Raw genomic sequence first — 20,192 nt, 5'->3', positions numbered from 1 at the left:
ATACATGTGCATGTGTCTTTATAGCAGCATGATTTATAGTCCTTTGGGTATATACCCAGTAACGGGATGGCTGGGTCAAATGGTATTTCTAGTTCTAGATCCCTGAGGAATCGCCACACTGACTTCCACAATGGTTGAACTAGTTTACAGTCCCACCAACGGTGTAAAAGTGTTCCTATTTCTCCACATCCTCTCCAGCACCTGTTGTTTCCTGACTTTTTAATGATCACCATTCTAACTGGTGTGAGATGGTATCTCATTGTGGTTTTGATTTGCATTTCTCTGATGGCCAGTGATGATGAACATTTTTTCATGTGTTTTTTGGCTGCATAAATGTCTTCTTTTGAGAAGTGTCTGTTCATGTCCTTTGCCCACTTTTTGATGGGGTTGTTTGTTTTTTTCTTGTAAATTTGTTTGAGTTCATTGTAGATTCTGGATATTAGCCCTTTGTCAGATGAGTAGGTTGCAAAAATTTTCTCCCATTCTGTAGGTTGCCTGTTCACTCTGATGGTAGTTTCTTTTGCTGTGCAGAAGCTCTTTAGGAAGTTCTGGCCACAGCAATCAGGCAAGAGAAAGAAATAAAGCGTATTCAAATAGGAAGAGAGGAAGTCAAATTGTCCCTGTTTGCAGATGACATGATTATATATTTAGAAAACCCCACCGTCTCACCCCCAAAACTCCTTAAGCTGATAAAGAACTTCAGCAAAGTCTCAGGGTACAAAATCAATGTTCAAAAATCACAAGCATTCATATACACCAATAATAGACAAACAGAGAGCCAAACCATGAGTGAACTCCCATTCACAATTGCTACAAAGAAAATAAAATACCTAGGAATAAAACTTACAAGGGTTGTGAAGGACCTCTTCAAAAAGAACTACAAATCACTGCTCAAGGAAATAAGAGAGGACACAAACAAATGGAAAAACATTCCATGCTCATGGATAGGAAGAATCAATATCATGAAAATGGCCATACTGCCCAAAGTAATTTATAGATTCAATGTTATTCCCATCAAGCTACCATTGACTTTCTTCACAGAACTAGAAATAACTACTTTAAATTTCATATGGAACCAAAAAAGAGCCCATATAGTCAAGACAATCCTAAGCAAAAAAAACAAAGCTGGAGGCATCACGCTACCTGACTTCAAACTATACTACAAGGAAACAGCATGGTACCGAAATCGGTAGCCATAAAAATGGACCCTTCATACACATTATACAAAAACAATCAATATTAAAAATTAATGTAAAACCAAAAGGAAAAACCCTAGTAGAAGACATAGGCAATGCCATTCAGGACATAGGCATGGGCAAAGACTTCATGACTAAAACACCAAAAGCCATTGCAGCAAAAGCCAAAATTGACAAATAGGATCTAATTAAATGAAAGAGCTTCTGCTCAGCAAAAGAAGCTGTCATCAGAGTGAACAGGCAACCTACAGAATGGGAGAAAATTTTTGCAATCTATCCATCTGATAAAGGTTTAATGTCCAGAAACTACAAGGAACTTAAACAAATTTACAAGAAAAAAACAACTCCATCAAAAAGTAGGCAAAGGATATGAGGAGACACTTCTCAAAAGAAGACATTTACGCAGCCAACAAACATATGATAAAAAGCTCATCATCGTTGATCATTAGAGAAATACAAATCAAAACCACAGTGAGATACCATCTCATGCCAGTTAGAATGGCAATCATTAAAAAGTGTGGAAACAACAGATGCTGGCAAGGATGTGGAGAAATAGGAAAGTTTTTACACTGTTGGTGGGAGTGTAAATTAGTTCAACTGTTGTGGAAGACAGTGTGGTAATTTCTCAAGGGTCTAGAACCAGAAATACCATTTGACCCAGCAATCCCATTACTGGGTATATACCCAGAGGATTATAAAGCATTTTACTATAAAGATATATGCACACATATGTTTATTACAGCACTATTTACAATAGCAAAGACTTGGAACCAACCCAAATGCCCATCAATGATAGACTGGATAAGGAAAATGTGGCACATATACATCATGGAATACTCTGCAGCCATAAAAAACAATGTGTTCATGTCCTTTGCAGGGACATGGATGAAGCTGGAAACCATCATGCTCAGCAAACTAACACAGGAACAGAAAACCAAACACCGCATATTCTCACTCATAAGTGGGAGTTGAACAATGAGGACACATGGACACAGGGAGGGGAACATCACACACCGGGGCCTGTGGGGGGCGGGAGGCAAGGGGAGGGAGAGCATTAGGACAAATACCTAATGCATGTGGGGCTTAAAACCTAGATGACAGGTTTATAGGTGCAGCAAACCACCATGGCACATGTATACCTATTTAACAAACCTGCACGTTCAACACATGTATCCCGGAACTTAAAGTAAAATAAAAAAAAAAAAGATGTAAATGGCAAATAAGCTCATGAAAAGATGCATTCAAGAAATGCAAATTAAAACCAAATGAGACACCAGTAAACACCTATTAGAATGTCTGTATTTAAAGGACTGAACATACCAGTTAATGATTAGTATGTGAAAAAACTGGGATTCTCATGCATTGCCACATCAATGTAAAATATTGCAACCACTATGGGGAGCAGTTTACCAGTTGCATAAAAAGTTAAACATACAACTACCGTATGACCTTGCCGTTTCACTCTGTTTTTATCGAGGCACAATGAAACTGTACGAGCATACAAGTCCTTGCACAAAAATATTCTTAGCAGTTTTATTGTTAATAGCCCAAACCTGAAACAACCACACATCCATTAACAGGTGAGTATATAAACAAATTGTGGCACATTTATTACAATGGAATAATACTCATCCATAAATGCAATAAATTAATGATAGATGCAAAAGCATAGATGAATCTCAAAAACATTATGTTGAGTGAAAAATGATTAATGATATAATGCAAAAAAGTGTTTTTCAGTTCTGAAAGACATAGGTCACCATTCATGAACAATAAACAAACAAACAAAAAAGTTAAATACAGATAATTACCAGAAGTTTTCAAACTAACCAGAATATTGAAGGTCAATGTGATTAAAGAAACTGTCAACTTCCTATTTCAGTTTTGGCATGTAAAGAGCTTGAAAATAAGCATTCCCACAATTACAACAAGAAAAAGTTGGACAAACTGAAATCTGTGACTTTTCTTGAACCCATCACATAACTGAGTCAACAGGATAAACCACTACCTTAAAATCCAGACAGACAGGTACATCCAGAGAAATACAAGATCAAAGATTGCTTACTTGGAACAGAAGCCCCCAAAATATATAATCTGGTGGCAACATTTAAATGGTCATATTCATAGAGTTTGGAGGCTGAATACAGAGTTGGTGAGTAAGGAGCCCTAAGAGTCTAAGACAGATGGAGATATCCACATGTACATGGGCTTTAGCTCAGTAACCTCACCAGGTTCTCATTGTGAAGATTTGAGAAATATCCTTCTTGGACCTGGAGGGATTCAATGTCAGTAGACTTATCCTATAAGAAATGTTAAAATAACTTTCGGCCAAAGAGAAATAATATGCCAGAAACTTTGGTCCACACAAAAAAGGAAGAACATCAGAGAAGGAATAAATAAAGGTAAAATAAAATATTTTAGTTTTCTTATTTTTAATTGATATAAAATAACTTTGTTTAAATTAATAATAGGAAAAATCTGTTGGAAGGTCATAGCATGTAGATAAGTGAAATGTTTTCCATTTGCTTGATAGATCATCCTCCATCCCTTTATTTTGAGTCTATGTGTGTCTCTGCACGTGAGATGGGTTTCCTGAATACAGCACACTGATGGGTCCTGACTCCTTATCCAGTTTGCCAGTCTGTGTCTTTTAATTGGAGCATTTAGCTCATTTACATTTAAAGTTAATATTGTTATGTGTGAATCTGATCCTGTCATTATGATGTTAGTTGGTTATTTTGCTCGTTAGTTGATGCAGTTTCTTCCTAGCCTCGATGGTCTTTACAATTTGGCATGTTTTTGCAGTGGCTGGTACCGGTTGTTCCTTTCCATGTTTAGTGCTTCCTTCAGGAGCTCTTTTAGGGCAGGCCTGGTGGTGGCAAAATCACTCAGCGTTTGCTTGTCTGTAAAGTATTCTATTTCTCCTTCACTTATGAAGCTTAGTTTGGCTGGATATGAAATTCGAGGTTGAAAATTCTTTTCTTTAAGAATGTTGAATATTGGCCCCCACTCTCTTCTGGCTTGTAGAGTTTCTGCCGAGAGATCAGCTGTTAGTCTGATGGGCTTCCCTTTGTGGGTAACCCGACCTTTCTCTCTGGCTGCCCTTAACATTTTTTCCTTCATTTCAACTTTGGTGAATCTGACAATTATGTGTCTTGGAGTTGCTCATCTCGAGGAGTATCTTTGTGGCATTCTCTGTATTTCCTGAATCTGAATGTTGGCCTGCCTTGCTAGACTGGGGAAGTTCTCCTGGATAATATCTTGCAGAGTGTTTTCCAACTTGGTTCCATTCTCCCCGTCATTTTCAGGTACACCAATCAGACATAGGTTTGGTCTTTTCACATAGTCCCAAATTTCTTGGAGGCTTTGTTCATTTCTTTTTATTCTTTTTTCTCTAAACTTCCCTTCTCTCTTCATTTCATTCATTTTATCTTCCATCAGCGATACCCTTTCTTCTAGTTGATTGCATCTGCTACCGAGGCTTCTGCAATCTTCATGTAGTTCTCCATACTTGGCTTTCAGCTCCATCAGCTCCTTTAAGCCCTTCTCTCCATTAGTTATTCTAGTTATCCATTCCTCTAATTTTTTTTCAAAGTTTTTAACTTCTTTGCTATTGTTTTGAATTTCCTCCCGTAGCTCGGAGTAGTTTGATCGTCTGAAGGCTTCTTCTCTCAACTCGTCAAAGTCATCCTCCATCCAGCTTTGTTCCATTGCTGGTGAGGAACTGCATTCCTTTGGAGGAGGAGAGATGCTCTGCTTTTTAGAGTTTCCAGTTTTTCTGCTCTGTTTTTTCCCCATCTTTGTGGTTTTATCTACTTTTGGTCTTTGATGATGGTGATGTACAGATGGGTTTTTGGTGTGGATGTCCTTTCTGTTTGTTAGTTTTCCTTCTACCAGACAGGACCCTCCACTGCAGGTCTGTTGGAGTTTACTAGAGGTCCACTCCAGACCCTGTTTGGCTGGGTGTCAGCAGCGGTGGCTGCAGAACAGCGGATTTTCGTGAGACCACAAATTCAGCTGTCTGATAGTTCCTCTGGAAGTTTTGTCTCAGAGGAGTACCCGGCCGAGTGAGGTGTCAGTCTGTCCCTACTGGGGGGTGCCTCCCAGTTAGGCTGCTCGGGGGTGAGGGACCCACTTTAGGAGGCAGTCTGTCCGTTCTCAGATCTCCAGCTGCGTGCTGGGAGAACCACTACTCTCTTCAAAGCTGTCAGTCAGACAGGGACATTTAAGTCTGTGGAGGTTCTTGCTGAATTTTTGTTTGTCTGTGCCCTGCCCCCAGAGGTGGAGCCTACAGAGGCAGGCAGGCCTCCTTGAGCTGTGGTGGGCTCCACCCAGTTTGATCTTCCTGGCTGCTTTGTTTACCTAAGCAAGCCTGGGCAATGGTGGGCACCCCTCCCCCAGCCTTGCTGCCACCTTGCAGTTTGAGCTCAGACTGCTGTGCTAGCAATCAGTGAGACTCCGTGGGCATAGGACCCTCCGAGCCAGGTGCGGGACACAATCTCCTGGTGTGCCGTTTTCCAGGCCCATTGGAAAAGCGCAGTATTAGGGTGGGACTGACCTGATTTTCCAGGTGCCGTCTGTTACCCCTTTCTTTGACTAGGAAAGGGAACTCCCTGACCCCTTTCGCTTCCCGAGTGAGGCAATGCCTCGCCCTGCTTTGGCTCATGCACAGTGCGCTTCACTGACTGTCCTGCACCCACTGTTTGGCACTCCCTAGTGAGATGAAACCGGTACCTTAAACAGAAATGCAGAAATCACCCGTCTTCTTTGTCGCTCAGGCTGGGAGCTATAGACCGGAGCTGTTCCTATTCAGCCATCTTGGCTCCACCCAAGTGAAATGAATGAGCACAGTATCACAAAAGATGGAAGAAAGATCCCAGATGTGGTGTAATGTTACTGGAGGTGGAAGTAAATTATTTAAAAATGCACATTGTAAACCCTGCAGCAACCACTAAAAAGTTTTAAATGGAAGCTTAAATGATATGCCAAAGAAGAGATAAAGTGGAATAATATAAAATATTCAATTGAAGCAAGAAAAGATAGGAAAAAGGGAAGAAGAGAAACAAACAAAAAAATGAAACGAGAAAAATGCCATTATAAAGATTGTATATTTTAGCTCAACTATACCGAAAAATACTCGAAATGTGAATGGTGTAAATACAGCAGTTAAAAGACAGTTTTTACTGAATTGGAATATTAAGACTCAGATAGGTATGCTATGCTAAAAGTAATCAAAAGAAAGCTGGATTGCCTATATTAATTTCAGACAAAGCAGACTACAGAACAGGAATATCATCAGGGATAAAGAGTAACATTACACAAACAGGAAGACAATTCTCCAAGAAGACCTAAATGTTTATGCATCTAACAACACAGCATCAAAATATGTAAGACAAAGGTGATGGAACTGAAAGGAGAAATCATATTTTAGTTGGAGACCTCAATATCTCTATACTAGTAGGTGATATAGCAAGCACACAGAAAATCAGTGTGGGCATTGTGGAACATAACAGCATCATTGATCAACTGGTTCTAATTGACATCTATAGACGACTTCATCCAACAACAGCAGAATACATATTCTCCTCAAGCTCACATGGAACATTCACCAAGACAGATCCCACTCTGGGCAATAAAACGCGTCTTAACATATTTCAAGGGATAGATATCATACAAAGTATATTTTCAGATCACAGACAAATTGAACTAGAATAACAGAAAACTAGTTGAAAAATGTCCAAATATTTGGTAGTTTGACAATACACCTTTAAAACCCATGGGTCAAAACAGAAGTCTCAAAATAAATTAAAATGTATTTTTTTGTGATATTTTTATCTAGTTTTGGCATTTGGTATTAGCGTAGTGCTGCCCTTATAAATGAGTTGGGAAATGTTTCTGATTCTATTTTGGGGAAGAGATTTCTGGAAAATTCAATGTATTGAAATTTGTGGGGTGCAACTAAAGTGACTGGTATAAGTCTATAGCATTAAGCTGCATATATTGGAAATGAAAAAGATCCAAAATCAATAATCTAAACTTCCACCTTAGGAAACTAGAGTAAGAAGGGCAAATTACGCCTAAAGCAAGCAGGAAAAGAAATTATAATTATTAGGCCATAAATAAACAAAATTGAGACCAGGAAAACAATAAATAAACAAAATCAAAAGTTGGCTTTTTGCAAAGATCAATAAAATTGACAAATCTCTAGCTAAGCTAACCAAGAAAAAATGAGGGAAGACACAAGTTGTCAATATAAGGAATGAAAACAATATGTATCAGCACTACTGATCCTGTGGGTCTTAAAAGGATAATAAAAGAATACAATGAACAACTCAATCCCTGTGTATTTGGTAACTAAATGACATAAAGCAATTTCTTGAAAGACACAAACTACCAAAATTCACTCAAGGATAAATAGATAAACTTAAGTTCAATTTATCTGTTCAACACAGTCCCATTAAAAATTCCAGAAAGCTTTTTTGTACAGATCAAATAACTGATTCTAAAATTTATGTGGAGAGGTGAGAGACCTAGAATTCCACCATAATTCTGAATAAGAAGAATAAAGTTGGAAGATATTCATCTTACTCGATTTTAAGACTTAAAAGTAACAGTAATCAATACTATTTGGTATTGGAGGAAAAATAGACACATTGATCAATGGAAGAGAATAGAGAACAGCAATACAGACTTACAATGGGGTTACTTTCTGATAAACCCATCGTAAGTTGAAAATATTGTAAGTTGAAAATGTATTGAATACACCTAACTTATTCAACATCATAGGTTAGCCTAGCCTAGTTTACCATAAACGTGTTCAGAACACTTACTTTAGCCCACAGTAGGGCAAAGTTATCAGTACTCTGATGATCAGTACTCAAAAACACAGTACTCTGCAGAGTGTCACTTGTTTACCCTCACGACTGCATGGCTGACTGGGAGCTGTTGTTTGCTGTCTCTGCCCAGCATCACAAGAGAGTGTGGCACAGTGTATTGCTAGCCCAGGAAAAGATCAAAATTCGAAACTGAAAGTATGGTTTCTACTGAACGTGTATAGCTTTCACGTCATCATAAAGTAAATAAATCCCAAGTCCAGCAATTTTAAGTTGTCTGTAGTGTGATACAAATCTAGTGAAATGATTTTTTCACAAAGGCAGAAAGGCAATTCAATGAAGAAAGGATCATCTTTTCAACAGGTGGTGCTGGAACGATTGAGCATCCATGTGCCCACTCCCCACAAAAGAGAGCCAAGACACAGACCTTACACCTTACACAAAAATGAACTCAAAAGAGACCAAAAATCTGAATGTAAAACACAAAATCATAAAAATTCTAGAATAAAACATATAAGAAAATCTGCATGACCTGAAGTTTGGTGGTAATTTTATAAACATAATGCCATAAGCACAATTCCTGGGGGAAAATTTTAATAATTGAGCTTTCTTAAAATAGAAAACTTTTGCTCAGTGAAAGACATTGTTAAGAGAATGAAAATATAAGCCACATTGTTAAGAAAATGAAGGACAAGCAACAGACTGGGAGAAAAAATTTCAAATTGCCTTCCTGATAAAGGACTTGTATACATAATATACCAAGAATTCTTAAAACTCAATAACACAAAAATAAGAAACTCAAATGGCAAATGATCTGAACAGACACTGACTAAAAACTATGTGTATATGGTCAATAAGCATATAGAAAGGTTTTCACATCATTTGTCATTAGATATATGACTAAAAACTTATTAGAATGACTACCATTTAAAAAACCTGATTATATCAATTTCTGGTGAGAAAGTAGCACAACAGAAACTCTTAATGCTGGTGGAAACACAGAATGGTACAGCTACTTTGGAAGACAGTTTTGAAGTTTCTGATGATGCCAACCATGGTCTTACCATGTGATGCAGCAACAGTACTTCCAAGTCTTTTTTCAACTGGTTTGAAAAAGAATACACACAAAAAACTTTGCACACAAATATTTATAGCAGCATTATTCATAATTTCCCCAAAGTGGAAGCAACCACGATGTCCTTCTGCAGGTAAACGGGTACACAAACTGTGGTACAATCAGACTACTTCCTATTATTCAACAATAAAAATAAACAAGCTACCAAACCACGCAAAGATCAGCATGCATCTTGAATGAATATTAGGTGATAGAATCCAGCATGAACAGGCTATATGTTGTCTGATTTGATTTTTATGACATTCTGGAAGAGGCAGAAAATATAGAGATGGTAAAAGAATAGAGACTTCTAGCAGCAGTTACCAAGGTTTCATGAGTGGGAAGGGTTGAATAGGAAGTGTTTGAAAAAGACGTAATGATGCCAAATGGATAAAATAGCCACCTGAAAGAGCTCCCTATGACCAAAGCTGGGACAATTTTGGTAAGAAAATAAAATGATACTGGATTATAACCCAAAGTATAAGATAAGTATCTCAGTTCATCCTGATATAAACAAATGACTGAATAAATAAATACATGGGGAAAAGAAACAAATCTCTCATTTGGAAGAATTCCAAATAATTTATGTAGCTGGTCTGGACTCAGAAGTGGAGCATGAATCCCTGCTTCTTAAGTGTGTGCTGTGCCTAGTGACTTCCTTCCAAAGAGCACATTATGGAAAAGGGAGAGAAAAGAGGAACTTGACAGCGGAGAAATCTGAACGCAGCCCCGGCCAGGTGACCAAGGTCAACGTCGTAAATAATAAGTCATGTTGACAGCATGTGCCTTTGATATGACGTGATAAGAATGGCACTTTATCTCTGTGGTCTTCCTCAAAAAACCTATAATGCCAGCGTAATCCTGAGAAAAACATCGGACAAACCCCAACTTAGGGAAACTCTACAAAATACCTGACCAAGTACTTCTCAAAAAGTTCAAGGTCACATGAAACAAGGAAAAGTCCAAGAAACTATGACAGCCAGGAGGAGCCTAAAGCCGCCTGACAACTAAATGTAATCCGGGATCCTGAATGAGATCCTAGTGTAGAAAAAGGATAGTGGATAAAAACCAAGGAAGTCCGAAAGAAAGCGTGCACTTCAGTTCATAATAACATATCAATATTGATTAACTAGTTGAACCATAGTAATATAAAATGTGGAATATAATACATACTATGTTACACATAATACAAATATAAATATATAATAGTGGAAACTGGGTTATAGGTTATATGAGAACTCTCTGTATTATCATCAGAATTTTTTGTAAATTTAACACTATTCAACTGTAAAAAGTTGATTAAAAAATTTCTCTTTATCTTAGTAAAATGTCTCCAAAAATTAAAAAAGTTTCTTAAATTAATCAAATCATTCATACCTGTTATTCAATGTTAATATTCCATGTTTCACTTAATAAAGGGAAAAATATACGTATTTGTATATAAAAACAAATTTTATCATGTATTTGCTCTTTTAACTATTTTTACTTCATAAATTAAAATCAAATGACTTTTTGCAACCTCCAATAATTTCCTGGCTACAGAGGAGTTTTATCTCTTGTTTTATAAATGAAAATGATGTATCCCTCAGGATGATTTTTATTGGTGGGAATTAAGGTAGTATAAATTTAAAGAGGTTTAAAAGGGACCCAAATTAATAAGTGCTTTCTCTTTGTGAATATTTATAGTCTCCTCTTTGTATTGTGGCATGTGTGAGGAAATGTTTTCTTGATTAAAAACTCAACCAGGGCATATTGGAACAATTTAACATCTGGATAAAAGTATATTTACTCTGATCCCTTTGAGGCGATGTTACTATTTTACCACTTAATAACTTTGGGTACTATCTTTAAAGTATTTTGTGTTCAAAAATTAGAAAAACAAAGAGCGATTTAGCTAGCTAATTTTTAATTCCTTCAATTTCTTTTAAGTTATTAAGTAATTCTAGATTTGCCCAATTCTATTGATAAAAAATGGGGGTGTTTAAAATTAGAGGATTTTTGTTTGTTTTTTTATATGAATTTTTAAAGTATGAAAATAAATGACAGAAAAGTCAGAACAGAAAAGCACATTGATTTTTTTAACATATTAATTTTGTGCACATTTTATTTCAAATTTGAATATTCGGCATGATGGCAATATATGTCTTTTTGCTTTTTAATTAGAAAATTAAAACTCAAAACAGATGCTTAGCACTCTGAAAATAAGTGCCTGCCATGCTGAAGGGTGACAAGATGACACCGACAACCTCTTTCTAAAAACAGCTGTCATCTTTCTCCCAGTTATTTGATTTTAGTATGGTTTCCCGAAAATGCTGTGAGGTTCTCTAATTCATGGAAAGAAGAGCAGTTTATTATCTTTAAAACAAAAAAAATCCTGTATTTATTTCTTTTTTTAAAATTGTTGTCATCTGCTTGTGTTTCTCTATAGGTTTTCTGTTTTCTTTAATCCTAGGCTCCTTTCTGAGTTTTCTTCTCCCTCAACATCAGAGTCAGAGAATTTTCATGACAAGCCGTCTTGTCTGATGCCTCAGGGAAAATCACTGGTCAGGATCTTCTTCACATTGACTCTGCTGTATTCAAGAAGAGCATCTTGAATTCCTTGAATCAGGAATAGCGTGCAGGACAGTTTCATGACAGGACATCCAAACGTATAAATAGATTGATTTTCTCCACCTGTGTTGAGATGTTTAAGGTGATGCCTCCTGAGTACCTAAGATGTGCTTGGCCCTGTTCTGGGTGCTCTGCCAGAATTCACTCATTTAATCTTCACAGCAATCTTGAGAGTTAGACACCACCTTATTCCATTTTAGAGCAGTGCAAACGGGCACATAGGGGTGCCCTCGGTGGGGCCCTCATACACAGAAATCTCTGCACTTGAAGATGTACAACACTTAAAAAAAATCTACTCTTGGTGCATCTGCCTCCTCCATGCATAGGGAGTGGCAAGTTAAAAATGTTCATACCTATCACATACTTTTAAAAATGCATCTTTGGTTGTGATGTTGACACACCAGGTTTTTCACCAAACACCATGGTGTCCTAGTGTTCTCACCACCCTTGTCTGCTGTGTCAGACTAACGTGTGGCCACCACTTTGCTCCACCCATCATCTCCGTCCATTGTGCCATGTACCATCTCTTCTTGGAAAGGCGACATCTCATTTGCCCTTTGCCTATGTCATAACCCTTACATCTACTCCTACCAAAAAAAAAAAAAAAAAAGCATCATGGTTGTAGTTTTGAGGGAAAGGACTCTTTCTCTCAAAACAGTGACAATGTGGTCTGAGGAGGATGAGAAGAACCCTATTGTTTTTTCCTCTTTCCCCTCCTGTTGCTTGGGTTCAGATGAGGGCACAGTCATGAAGTTACCCAGCAGAGCAGCGCAACAAACACCACAGGCTTCTGACGGTAGGAACAAGGACCTCAGGTAACTGAAAAGTGCTGGCAAGATGGCAGTGAAGGAGAAGCTCAGGGAGTGACCCATCATATTGCCTATGAACTTCTGAGCCCATCCCTATGCTGCATGTGCGTGGATCTGATCCTAGTCAGCGTACCCAAATTGTGACAACTGCACTATCAGACCGGTGTCCACATCTAAGACACACCACTGGGCCAGTGGAACAGGCGCGGAAGAGATAAATGGCGCTGCTGGGGCTTTGAGACTGAATGTCCCCAAGGCCTGTAGCCAACAGAACAGTTGTAACTGATGCCCAAGCCTAAGTAGATTGCCTGCTAAAACAAAAAATTAACATTCTCCATAGAATTTAAATAAAACATAGAGTTACGTAAGATAGAATTCAAAACATATAGTTTACAATTCAATATGACTCTCATATAAAGAGCCAGAACAATCTCGACACACACAGCAAAAACTGACCAACAGAAGCTGGTGCTGAGATGACAGGGACATAGAAGGCACTGAATTTTATTTGTTTAATTCAGTTAGACGGTCTCTGCTTTCTAATAGGCAAGCTTAATGCATTTACACTGTTGTGAGTACTCATATTTTTGGACTTAGTTTACCATATTATGTTTGGTAGTCTCTTTCCTTATTTCTTTATTCCTCCCTCCTGACACCATTGGATCAATCACATTTATTTTATTCATTTTCCCCCTTCTGTTTGTTTTGAATTTTCTTTCTGATTCTCTTCTTTTAGTGGCCGCCTTAATTTTTAGCATGCGTAAGCAACATAAAGTATGAAGTTAAGGGATAGACCCGTCTTTCTTCTCTGGTCTCACCCACCCAAATTCCATGTTAACGTTACATGCTTATATTTTTTCTATCATTTCTATGTGTTTGAAACAGGAGGGAAGATTTTTCAATTGAGGCACAGAAATACAGACTTAGGGTCAATATGGACGGCAAAACTAACACAGAAAATCAACGAATTAATGAATAGACTTGAACAAGTAAATCCACAAAATGCAGTTCTGGTCCAGAGCCCTTGATGGGAGTGGTCTGCCAAAGCCCCAGGGCCCCAGTCCTGTCTCAGGCCAAGGCTCTGATCCAGAGATCAGAGACAAAGATCAGGCTGTCGTGCTGCCTTCCCTTTGAGCCTGGCGCTTCAGATTGCCTGAGGGGACAGCCACTAACCCGAAGGAGAGGGATGATTCACTCTCTGAGATAATAAGCTCAAGACAAGTGTTTCCAGGCTTAAAAATTATGTCTGGGTAGTTCTTCAATTGCGTTCTTATCACAGGAAACTGACTAGAAGCAAATAAACTAGAAACTAACTAGGTTTGAGGCCTGAGGCTAACAAGAAAACAAGCCTGACCCCCACAAGTGTAATGTCAGCTGCCTCTAAAGCTACCTGGTGCCCCAGTCTGCATCTCCAAGTCCTGGCTACAAAATCTGGGCAGTGCTGGACCAGGGCATTGTCACTGGGCCCCCTCACCTTGAGGTGATGAAGATAAATAACACCAAGGGATCCCCAGAGGTCAATGCTGGAGTCTGGGTGGGCCGTAGAAAAGGGCTTCCTCCTGGAAGCAGAACCAGGGCCGTCAGATCTAGCGTAGGACTTTCTCCAGGGCCTGGAGGGGAGCTGTTTATGATGATTGCCCAGCAAGATTCCGTAATTGCTTGGAACAGGGGCTTTGTGCATGGTCTTGTTGCTCACAAAGTTTAGAACTACATTTTGTGGTTTTACGTGTTCAAGTAAATTCATTAGTTTGTTAAATATTTATTCAACTGACATTGATGAACACCTGTTGTGTGCCAGAGTGGTTCCAGGTGCTGGGAATAACTGAGTGGAGCACGGCCTCAGCACATCTGCAGAAAGCATCATTCTAGAGGGAGGGAGTTAATGCATGCTCAGGGGACAGATTCACACAAACATTGAAACAATGCTAGGTAGTGACAGTAAAGGCCATGATTAGGGCATAAGCGAGACAGGCAATGAGAGGGGTGGTCAAGCAATGGCAACACCCCTCTGAAGAGGAGATGTGAGCAGAGACCAAAGCGAGGTTAAGGAAAAGTTGAGAGACAACCTGGGGAAAAGAATTCCAGGGAGTGGGAGTGAGTGCAGAGTGAGTGGCCCCAAGGCAGCCATGTGCTTGAGTCCTTAGGAAGAGCCAGGAGGCAGAGCATCGAGAGCCCATTGGAAGTGGGGAGCATGAGACTGCGGGGTGGCTGGGCCACAGTTGCTAGGCTGGCCACTGTGAGGCTAAGGTGAGGCCACTGTAGACTTGAGAGGGGGGTGGCATGGCGTGGCAAGTTTCTCACTGAAGATTAGCACTCTTTACACACTTTGCTGTATGTGTGTTGAACCTGGGCAGAAAAGCCTGGACTGGAGGAGAGCTGGAGGAGCACTAGGAGGATGGGTCAGGGGCCCCTGTTGCTTCACATGGTTTCTCTTTCTGGTCAGGAGGCAGCTGCCACTGTCCAGATGCTGAACTGCCCAGGGTGGTGGCAATGGCTGAGGTGGGAAAGATGTGCTCAGGAGAGGCTCTGAGGTGGAGCAGGTGGGTCTGCTGATGGAAAGGATGCTAGGTACGCAAGGGAGAGGAGTCAGGATCCTCCCTGACATTATGCAGTGTGCTGGGTAGAGTCTCATTTATTGAAATGGGAACCTGTGGAGGAGGAGGTTTGAAGGAGGATAATTTGGCCTGTTGATGTAGACTTGCCTATAAGACATCCAAGTGGAGAGGCAAGTAGGAAGCTGTCGGAATTTGGAGGTAAGACCCTGGAGTTCAGCAGGGCGTGGTGGTGTGCACCTGTGGTCCCAGCTACTCGGAAGGCTGAGGTGAGAGGTGTTCATCGTTACAGTGAGCTATGATTGTACCACTGCAATCCAGCCTGGCTGACAGAGCAAGACCCTGTCTCTTAAAGAAAAACAGAATTATAGTACAATATCAACACTAGGAAATTGACATCAGTACGATGTGTGTGTAGTTCTATGTCATTTTATGGCACATGTAGATTCATGTAAACACCACTACAATCAAGATTCAGAACTGTTCCATCACCACAAATACCTCCCACCACCCCCTTACAGTTATATGCCCTCCCCCTTCTCCCACTACTCCCAACTCCTAGTAACCATGAATCTGTTCTCCATCTCAATAACTTTATCATTTATATACATGGGATCATACAACATGTAACTTTTTGAGACTAGCTGAGAAATGCCCTTTTTGGTGAAAAGTCTCTTCATGTCGTTTGCCCGTTTAATAATTAGATTGTTTGTTTTTTACTGTCGAATTTTGAGATATCTTTATATATTCTAAATGTGAGTGTTTTGTCAAATACGTGGTTTGCAAATATTTTCTCTCAGTTTATAGCTTGTCTTTCCATTCTGTTAACAGGGCTTTTTTTTTAATGCAGTAAAAGTTTTTAATTTTGAAGGAATTCAAATAATCAATTTTTTCTTTTATGGATTGTATTTTTACTGTTATGTCTTAGAATGCTCTACCCAATTCTAGGCCCAAATATTTTCCCTGTATTTTCCTATAAAAGTTACACAGTTGTAGGCCGAAACATTTTCCCTATATAAGTTTTGTAGTTGTATTTTTTAATTTAAATCTATTATCTATTTTAAGTTAGTTTTTGCATAATGTGTGAGACTTAGTTGATTTTCACTTTTTCCCCCATGAATGCCCAATCCTGCAGCACCATTTGTTGAAATGACTGTCCTTTCTCCATTGAATTCTTCTTTGTACCTTTGTAAAACATTAGTTGGCAGTACTTTTGTGGGTCTATTTCTGGATCTATGCTACGGCGTTGATTTATATTTCTATTCCTCCCCCAGTATCACCCGGTCTTGATTGCTATAGCTCTGTAACAAGTCTTGCAATAGAATAGAGATTTGAGGAGAATTGACATATTTACTATGCTTGGTATTCCAATTCAAAAACAAAGTATGCATCTACATTTATTTAGATCTTGCCTGAGTTCTTTCATCAGCATTTTATAGTTTTCAGCATGAAATTGTGTTCATTTTGTTGGATTTACAACTAAGTATTGACCCATTCGTTGGGGAGGGTCCTTGTGTCTCCTCATTACAGCCTGGTGAGGGTGGAAGTCTGAACTGCCCATTTGGCCCTTGTTGGTACTGAGGTATGTGTTGGGCCCAAGTTTTTTTTTTTTTTGTGGTATTGACTGGAGCAGAACAGTTTTTTCTCCCCCACAGTTCTCTGACTTGCTGACTGTTCCTTTTCCAGTCCCTTGGCTAAAGAGAGTAGGCCCTTCTTGGGATGTTTGTGTCCTCATTAGTGTTTCCAAGTTGGATTCATCTCCAATGCTCATTCTGAGATAGATGAAGCAAAAATAAAATGCAGAACTCACCACTGTGTCATTCCTTGGGTCCCAAGATTCCTAGCTAATAAAGTTTTTTCTTTCTACCTTTGAGGATCTTTCTAGGATGTATACATCTCCAGGGCTTTTAGCTGTATGTAGTGGCAGAATAGGGAAAAGTATTCTGTCTTCCTGGAAACAGAAGTCCTTAGAGATAAATTATTTAGATCATTTTATTTTCTCCAGATTAGGAATCTGATACTGAGAGATTAAATGTCCTCTCTGAGGTCACACTGCTAGTTATGGGAAGAGCAGGGATTCAACACAACATCTCCATGCTCTGAAGCTGTGGCACTCCCCCCACTATCAGGGGATTCTTACAGAAGCTCCCCACTAGGAAGCAAATGACAAATAAAAACAGCAGCTACCACTATTGTCAGCCTACAGCATGTTATGCATACATTGCTATGGTCTTTACTACATCCTTGCAGAGTGAACAAAAAATGGGGAATCACTTGATTTTACAGATGATGTTTAGATTCATGTGAAAAAATATGAATGTTGACCTTACCTCATACCATATAAAATAATTTACTGCGAATGGATCTTAGACCTAAACCAAAGTGCTAACGCTGTAAAAATTTTATAAAAAAATAGAGGAAAATCTTTATAGCCTTGTGGTAGATGGTGGACAAAGATATCTTATCTCAGAAATAAAAAATAACTAAATTACAAAGACTTTTTTGATAAACTAGATTTCATCATTTTGAAAGGCTTTGCATAGTAAAAGACATTGTTAAGAAAAGGGAAAGATAAGTAATAATTTGGGATAAAATATTTACAAAACATATATAGTCATGTGTTGCTTAATGATGGGGGTTCATTCTAAGAAATGCATTGTTAGGTGAATTTATTGTTGTATAAACCTCATAGAGTGTACTTACACAAACCTAGAAGGTATATCCTACTACACACCTAGGCTATATGGTATAGCCTATTGCTCCTATGCTACAAAACTATACAGCATGTTACTGTACTGAATACTGTAGACTATTGTAACACAATGGTAAGTATTTGTATATCTAAACCTACCTAAACAGAGAAAAAGTGTGGCAAATATGCAATATTATAATCTCATGAGACTACCCTTATATATGCATGCAGTCCAGCTTTGTCTGAAGTGTCATTATGCAGTGCACAACTGTACATAGAAACATCACTCAACTTAATAACAAGAAGACAAACCAATTTTAAAAAGAAGCAAAAGGCAGAATACACAATTCATCAAAGAAGATAAACAAATGGTAGATAATTTGTGTAAAACTGTTCAACATCTATGGTCAAAAGGGGAATGCAACCTAAGAAAACTGTGGGAAACTTCGTATTTCAACTCCAACATGTGAAAAGCTTGGATGCCATCATTCCTATACTTTCAACAAGACAAACCTGGACAAGCTAAAAGCCGATGACTTCTCTTTGGATCCATTGGAGAATCGAGGCTGCAGTACAAATTGCCACCTGAAATCTGGAGAGACAGGTAAATCTTGGGGTGAGAGTTGAGATCTGCTTACCTGTAGCAGAAGAAGCTGGTGCCCTAAACTTATGGTAACACATAAAAGATAATTTTGATAAATTGCTGGAGGCTGAGTATAGACCAGCATGAGAATGAAAAATTCCTGGAAGCCTGAGTCTTTCGGCAATTCCCCACTTCCATGAGTTCTAGTTCCAGGAACCCCACCAGGTTCTCATGGTGAAAATCTGAGAAAGATCCCTTGGAGGAAGGGCTCCCTTTCTCTCACGCCAGCCTCCTCTAGCCTTCATGTCTAAGCAATTGGGAACACCTAGTCATCAGAATTCAATGCTTTAAGGAAATAGGTTGGGAATGCTGCAGTCAGGGGAGGGAAGAGGAGGAAGGGGGAATTCTCTACCACTGGAGAAGCATTTGTGAAAGTCACCTCTAAGAGACACACAGGCCTATTAACTGGCTGAGACTTAATTATGGTTATAGAATGCTTTCTCTCCTTATACCTTACTACCATACCAATAGAGTTTCAGTAAAGTAAGAGAGAATTGTGGCTGAAAGAGATGTAAGACACAGACTCTTTCTGAGGAAGAGCATATAGAGAAGCCCAAGGTTATGAGGGAAGACGCAAATAATGTCACTAGATGGGTTTATCCTCTGGCACCTGTAGATATATCAAGCGTTAAACACAGTCCAGCTCCTAGCTAGATTAACATAAATCTTTACACTAAGAGCCTATTTATCAATTCCTATTCCTAATACAAAATATTTAGCTTTCAATGCAAAATTACAAGACATGCCAAAAGGCAAGACAAAAATGCAGTCTGAAGAGAAAGAGCAATCACCATAACCAGACTCAGATATGCAACAGATGTTGGAATTATCAAACAGAGAATTTAAAATAACTATTATTAATATGTTATGGGCTCTAATGGAAAAAGCAGACAACATGCAAGAACAGATGGACAATGTAAGCAGAGAGATAGAAATTCTAAGGGGAAAAAAGATAATGAGAAAATGGAAATTAAAAACACCATAAGTGAAGAATGTCCTTGGTGGGTTCATCAATAGACTGCAAAAGCCAAGAAAATAATAAGTGAGCTTACAGACAGGTCAGTAGAAACTCTACAAAGAGGAAAAATTATGGGGAAATAAAACAAAATAAAGCAAAACCAAAACAGAACATCCTGTGGAGAAATTGCAAATAGTGTAGCATACACATAATTGGAATACCAGTAGGAAAGGAAGAGATACAGAGCAGAAGAAATGCTTAAAGTAATAACAGGAGAACTTTTTTGTTAAAAAAGTTAATTGCAGACCCCAAACCACATGCATAGGAAATTCGAAGAGCGCCAAGCAGGATAAGTATAACCGACACCTACACACATCCACACACACCATATTCAAACTACAGAAAACTAAGACAAAGAGAAAATCTTGAAGTAAACCAGTCAGAAGAAAAACACCCACTCCTAGAAAGGAATGAGTGCAAAAATTACAATGTACTTCCCTTAAAGTGTTGACAGAAAAAAACAAAACAAAACCCTAACCCAGAATTTATATTCAAGGAAATTATCTTTCAAATGTGGAAGAAAAAGAGAAACATATTCTCACAAATGAAAATGAGGGAATTCATCTCCAGCAGGCCAGCCCTGCAAGAAATGTGAAGAATTTTTAAGGCAGTAGGAAAGTGACATAGGTCAGAAACTTGGACGTACAAGGAAAAGGATGTTGGAGAGGGCATAACTGAAGAAAAATATTTTATTTTTCTTATTCTTAATTTACGTGGAGATAATT

This window comes from Hylobates moloch, unplaced genomic scaffold, assembly GCF_009828535.3.
Source record: "Hylobates moloch isolate HMO894 unplaced genomic scaffold, HMol_V3 SCAFFOLD_1, whole genome shotgun sequence".
Lineage (NCBI taxonomy): Eukaryota > Metazoa > Chordata > Mammalia > Primates > Hylobatidae > Hylobates > Hylobates moloch.
This window is presented reverse-complemented; position numbering follows the sequence as displayed.